We start from the raw sequence: 6794 nt of genomic DNA, 5'->3' as shown, positions 1-6794 counted from the left end.
CTGATTGATACAGTTATCGCTTCTGATTTGAGGACAGAGAAGGTCGTATACGCCTTTTTCTGACGATTGAAATTGCCACGAAGAGGTGTACGACTCTTCAACGAAAGATTTAATTCTGCATGGCGGCTGGCTCCGAGTGTCCTTAGTTGCGGAAGGACCGGAAGTCGTGGCGGGGGCTTGTTTATGTTTACCCGAGAATGTAATGCATACATGCAAGGCATTTGGCGTTTCGTGGATCACCGGAATGTTGGCCAAGACTTGATGCATTCTCTGCATCATGAACAATACTATGCTATGGCAGGCTAAGAGCTTTAAGGGCAGTAGGTCAATAAATAACTTGTAGTAAATGTTACTAATGCCCGTGAAAACCATATCTACACAAAGCGTATGCTTCTCAGTAAAATGAGAGAGTGTCCTAGCGTCCTTACGCACACAAAACATATGCACATACAGTGTTGTCACTTTGCTTTACATTACTGATTTCTAAACAAATTTTTACTGGGGACATGGTGAGCATTGTAGCGTCAAACTTGCTCTCACATGAGTCGAGACATGTATGCGATCGAGGAATCTCTGCAGCAGTACAAGATGAGTAAATGCTCTGTAGTGCATGTAACTAAGATCTACAAAATAGATATTCACACAAAGCATACGCTTATCACTTTTTCCGCACATATACGCTTAGCACTTAAGACACGCAAAATGTGAAACACAGATGTGTACACAAAAGTGTGCAGAAAATTTGTCATTAATTTGCTGGAATAACTTCTTGATCTCTAAACAAAAATTTGTTTACAAGGACATGGTGAACGTATGGGCCCTGAACTTGCTAAGTAATAAACCGTAATCGTTCTCTATGTCTGCATGCCACGGTGTCCTTCAGAATAACTTTGGCCACAGCAATCACGTGCACAGGACTTTCAGCAAACTGTCACGCTTGCAGTGCACATTTAGCCATTGTCTCTCTGCAATGATCTTAAATGTACTGGTGATAAGTGGCTCCAAAGCAACACATACTCTTTGCCCAGACATAAGCACACCACAGCGAAGGACATTTGCACAAATAAAGAAGGATAAAATACACTGAAACTAGCATTCATAAAAAGAGGTAGCTGCTCCTACTAGTAAAGAAGGATAGTGATACAGCCAAAAAAGGCTATTTGTTTTGTTGAAGAGGTGACAAGCAGCTCACCAATGTGCTTCGGGTTTTCTTTACTGAAGTACATTAGGACCGCAAAGTTTGAATAACCATGATTGATGATGCGAGAGGCAGCTCAATCAGATAATGATCTTTAAAACTTTCAGCATTGTCTTCTGTATTTTGCTGTGCCCTCCCTGGTGGTTCTTGGTGGCTTTGCATCAGGATTATATGCCACTGAGGTCTGGTGCAACTTTCAAAAAGGTCCACAATCGGTAAACTGAAACGTGGTTACAGGCTCGTGCATGACAGCAGCCATGTGAGCTGGAGTGTCTATTAGCAGCCGCTAAGGATATCAACCACAACATATATGAGCCGTTACTGCTTTTACTCATTTGTTGATTCTTTTTCAAAGTTTACGCTGACCCATTTCTGTGCCGTGCTGGCTCTGGTGGGACAGCCTGCGGATATCCTCGGGACAGTTGCCGTAGCGTGTCCCGTGACGGACGTCCTGGGTAATCCGAAACTTGTCCCGTATGGGACGCGGACGACGGGACCGAAATGGGACATCCTTGGGACTCTGTGTGTCGTCTGGGTCGTAAGTCCTGTATTTCTCAAACAGTTCTAATTTGGAGTTCTGAATTTAAATGTACTACTTATGGTCTGGTGAAGCAGAGGGCACACGCTACAAATTAGAAGAGTATTAGTATCTGCGAACTTGTATCAGCAGGTTATGTACCATTCAAAACTGTTGTCTTCAGATTCCCGGAATGACTCAACAGCTGGTTCCACCAGTGGTGAAGATATTGTCATATCATGCACCTGCAAGGAATTAAGAAGTTAAAATTTGGAACAAAACAAGCGCTTGTCCTAACTGTGGGCATGAGGGTGTATGGACAATAGGAGTTCAAATCACTGGAGAAATGTTGAGAGGTGTTGAAGGTAAATCATCCGTTTGCATGCTTTTACTTCAGATTTTCACTTTCTTGTTAGTCACAATGGAAGCCTGTGTCGCTGATATAAATGAAGAATACGGTCAGTATCTAGCACACAATTTATCTCCTACTTATATTCTCCTGCGACAGCTCAGGGCTCCCCAGGGGAAGGGGGATATTGCGTTTGTTACATTACGTAGCGTAGGCATCACAAAAAATTTGAAATGCATGAACTATATCTATATATGTATTATTCCTGTGTGTCGGTAAATACATACCTCGTGTGCACTGGTGCTCGCACCGTCAGATGTCGCAAGGAGAAACACTGGTGCCGGGACTGCGGTCCGTTTTAGACGTTTTCGGACCGTCCGCTGCTACAATTTCGTACGACTCGTCAGAGGAATGGGTTGAGCAAATACGGCGTGGATCACGAATGTCTTGACCAAGCGCTTGCAACAACTTTCGTTTCCGCGCATTATAGGTTGGAATCTTGTGGTACACAACGTCCCTTGTCGAAGGAGCACACTTGGTGTATCTCCGAACATTACAGTAGATAAATGGCATCGCTGTCAGGTGAAGATCTGTTCAATTTCGGCAGGAAATGAACTTTTTGCGTACACAAACCTCGCCAGACGCAATTCACGCCATACGATATGGTTGGGGGAGAGCAAACAGAGGGCGCTGACAGTATTTTGGAGACTGTTGTGATTGTTAAAGTAGTGTTTATTGGTAATTAGCAGCCGGTCATAAGTTCATCGTGCATTACTTAGGTATCACGTGACGGGAGTACTCCGATCATGACTTTTTAAGCTGTTGCGGGGCGCTACATACCGTCCGATTTAATTTTTCTAATTTATGTTGTGTAATAATTAACGCCTTTGAGGGCTTAGGCTCTGTGTGCAGCATCACTGAGGCAAATACTACCAGGTTGCACACAGAAACAGAGAGGGGAGTCGAAGTTCACTTTACAGTTCCTTTAAAGGTCAGATATGCCGATTTTGAAGCGCCGCAGAACTGAGCGATACTCGCGCTGTGTGTTCATTACCTAACACTGAATATGTGTGCGAAATATCTTGTTCCAACTGTTCGTAGTCTTTTAGAAAACAGTTTTTTTAGTTCCCACGCCCGGCCGTCAGACCGTCGGCAAACCCTGCGCACGGGCGCACCGACGTCACTGCTCTCGGTTTATCTGTCTTTGGCTTGGCATGGACTCTTGGCTTGGCCGCTTGGCTTCTTTCGTTTCGTCCTCTGTGCATCGTACATAAGCGAACAGCTGTTATGTTATTGCTAAGCCGGAAACAAAGCATGTGAATATTTTTTTGGCACGGCGTCGTTTGGAAAGTGCACTTCCTTGTTCTGACCTTGCCTTTTATGGGCTGGAGCGATATGCCACGGCGAAGTTGTCGAAGAAGCGACGGTGCTACGTGCTACGCTGTTAGAACAATTCATCGGAGCATTCAAGTGTTACCTTTTATAAGCTGCCAAAAGACCAAGCAGTGCGAAGCTCTTGGCTGACAGTGGTGCCTGCTAATTTCCACTGCAAGGATTTCGTCAACGAATGTTATGATAGGTTACGCGCGACTCCAGAGGCAATTGGGAATATCGGCACGAAATCGTCGGATGAAAATCTGAGGTGCCCGACGCACAACATTTTGAACGTGCCACGGAGGATCAAGGCAAAAAACGAGAGCAAAAAAGGTAAGTCGAGGTTCAGATACAAAAAAATAGCAAGCCTAATGAATCGATTGTGCAGCTGTCCTACTGCGCTTACTCTGATATAACCACGATTAACAACACAATAGTATTGATAATCTAACTTCTGAATTGTCACAGGTGCACGCTGAAGGCGGAAATGAAGCATGCTCATGAAGAAATTGCTGGCACGTTAGTTGCAGTCTACCTCCACCAACAGGTACGACAGTGTGATGTTATAATTTGAGTATTCACCTATGTTCAACTTTTCATGTGCACTCGCATGCAGACATCTTGACACCACTTTTAAATCTGCCCTCAAAGTTACAACCTGTGCTTTCAGGGTGGAAAACAAAGGTCGCCATTCCGATTAGCTGCTATCTCCCAGTTCAAGCACTTTTGCTGTCTGGACACTGGTTCCTGTGGATGGGCTGTTACAAGCTTCACTGTCTGATATAGAAGGTACGTTAGATTAGTTCAGTTAATTTGTCTTTTGCACATTTTCGTTACTGTTAGTTGGATTACTGTTGGACATACAATCCTTTGACACACAGAAGCTGATGTCGCCTCTGATAACGTTTTAGAATTTTCAGTGTCATCAACGTCCATTGAGGAAGGTGCCTTTACTATCTGTGAACCTTTAATTGAAGAATAGCTCAAAATTCATGTTAACATTGTCTACTCTTATTAATTCACTGTCTGTGTTCTGAGAGCTTAGAAAAATCGAAACTATTTATTTGTCACAACTTCACACTGGATGTGGTACTGGCTTGACATGTAAGCTAAAATACCTGGATTCTACAATAATTGTGTTGAACTTGGTGCATTACCGTGGGCAATGCCACATTCACTACATTTTTAGTGGGTCTGGTGCACAAATACTGTGTGCATACTGCATACATACATACTGTTTGATAGGCAAAAATACCTGAGCAGTGCTGTGTAGTCTTTTTACCCAAAGTCCATACTCTTACTGCAAAGTCACGGTACGTAGAACAGCAATGTGTAGGTATGCTGCGATAGAGATTCACAACAGAAAGAAGACTGTTGAGAGCATCTAAATTTTAATGGGACGAGACTTTAGTGCACAAGGCTGCTCTTGTTAATGTCTAGCATGAAGTTACAAACTCCCAGAATATATAAAACATGTTGTAATGTAGAGAGCGACGGTTGCTACAGACATAAAAATAATTACACAATCATATATAATAAAATAAACAGGGGGTACAACTCCCCCCTCAACTCAACTCGACAACTCAATAACTCTACTTATTCTCTACCTTACAACATGTCATATATTCTGGAATTTTGTAACTTGATGTTAGATCTCAAGAAGTACAGCCTTCTGTGCGAAAGTCTTCTTTCTGTTGTGCACAATCATTATACATTAAATACGACTATCCATTTCTTGTCATTAAATGCTTTTTCTTTCTTTTTTTTCTGCAGTGATGAGCATCCATAAGGACACAGAAAGGGAGTCTCTTTGAGATGACAAACCCTCATCACCTCATGAGGATACAATGGTTGACGAATGGTTCTCAAGTACATCGAAACTTCAACAAATAATTCATGAAAAAGCCAGTCAGTGCTAGCACCAGGAATTGAACGTGGACCGTCCTGCTACCAGTCAGAGATGTTACATTTCAGGCGCTCATTGAGTTTTGGTGAATTACTTGTTGACTTTTTCCACAGGTGGAGCTCGCCACAGCTCATTTGTCTATATGTTAATGTTGTGGCGTGTGTTGCGTTTTTCTCTTTGTGTGTTCCAGGCTCAGAACGGTTAATTTGGATCAGGTCAGGTACGTTTCATTTAGACATGGAAAACATAAAGTGGTGTTTCTCAACACAACTTAGCAGTGGCCTTCAGGCATTACTGCCACGGCCATTAAGCGTGAATGGAAGGCTGCACATTATGCATGATGTAAAACCCCAAGACTAGGAACACGAAGGGACAAACACAAACACGTCCCTTTGTGTTCCCTAGTCTCGGGGTTTTACATATGCATCATCTTCACCAGCTCACTTGCTTCCTAGCCATTTTTTCTGCACATTATGTTCACTCTACTTCTATCGTGTGCTATGTAATCTTGTTCAAGTTCTGTCAAACGACGTGTAATGCAATAAAAAAATTCAGTACACTGTTTATGTGGGTTGAATGGTAGCGCATAAATGCAGAAAGGGAACTGTCATGTTATGGAAAGTGTTTACGTATTGTACATTTAACTACTAATTTTATTGGTTAGCTTTCGCCGGCGTATGATGTCAAGCCATGTTATATTAATTTGGAACATGTTCTTCTTAGTAGCCAGAGCAGCTGACACACATTGAGAACATAGCCCGTGTGTGTTTGTCTTTTCCACCGCAGCCCTTGGGTTTCCTCCCTGATGGCTACACATGTCAGGGATAGGTTTCAGAACCGGTAGTTCCCGCCAAGTGTGAATTACTTTGTGACAGATGAAACATATCGTTTAAATTATTTGCAGGACAGGAATTGCGTAGCTTCACACAAATACTACTACTACGACGTAAGAGTGGTTTCAAATCTAGCTTTTTTGTGTTCCTGACATTATCGCACGAGGTGTAGTATCCACTATGATCCTTTATATGAGGGGTATGTACAGTGCAATCAACAGATGCTATTTACAAATCTGTGTTTTCTACTGTGTTGAAATGGGGTAGTTTGTATCTGAGAGATATAGTGAAACACAGGCAGCCAAGGACAGACTTTTGATGCCCTCGAGAAACATGGCAACACATTGCAGGGATTCTGGATAAATTTCCAGAACACACAGCTCAAGGCAGCGGTTAAATAACAAGTGGTTAGAGAAATACAAGACAGTTGCACGTGTAAGCAGTCTGCTGTTGGAGTTGCTTCTGTCTGAGATACGTTATCTCAAAGGGAATGCACGGACACACTCCGAATGATACTAGGGCTGCCTGTGAAATAGAATGAGGAGAGGGGAAGATATATAACCCTTTTTTCTTGTCTGTTATTCTATTGGTTAACTTGTCATTTGCTTAGCAGCATA

General features: G+C 42.7%; 1 long non-coding RNA gene across 1 annotated transcript; it reads left to right on the top strand.

The window, feature by feature from the left end:
• The first annotated feature begins 3943 nt into the window (after window positions 1–3943).
• LOC135372843 (uncharacterized) lies at window positions 3944–5233 on the top strand. The gene is made up of 3 exons (XR_010416131.1): window positions 3944–3985; window positions 4109–4227; window positions 5212–5233. It is a non-coding gene; the product is annotated as an uncharacterized LOC135372843 (long non-coding RNA).
• The last annotated feature ends 1561 nt before the right edge of the window (window positions 5234–6794 follow it).

Source organism: Ornithodoros turicata, chromosome 1 (genome assembly GCF_037126465.1).
Source record: "Ornithodoros turicata isolate Travis chromosome 1, ASM3712646v1, whole genome shotgun sequence".
In the NCBI taxonomy this organism is placed as follows: domain Eukaryota; kingdom Metazoa; phylum Arthropoda; class Arachnida; order Ixodida; family Argasidae; genus Ornithodoros; species Ornithodoros turicata.
The sequence above is the reverse complement of the archived record's forward strand: the minus strand, read 5'-3'. Positions and strand labels throughout refer to the sequence as shown.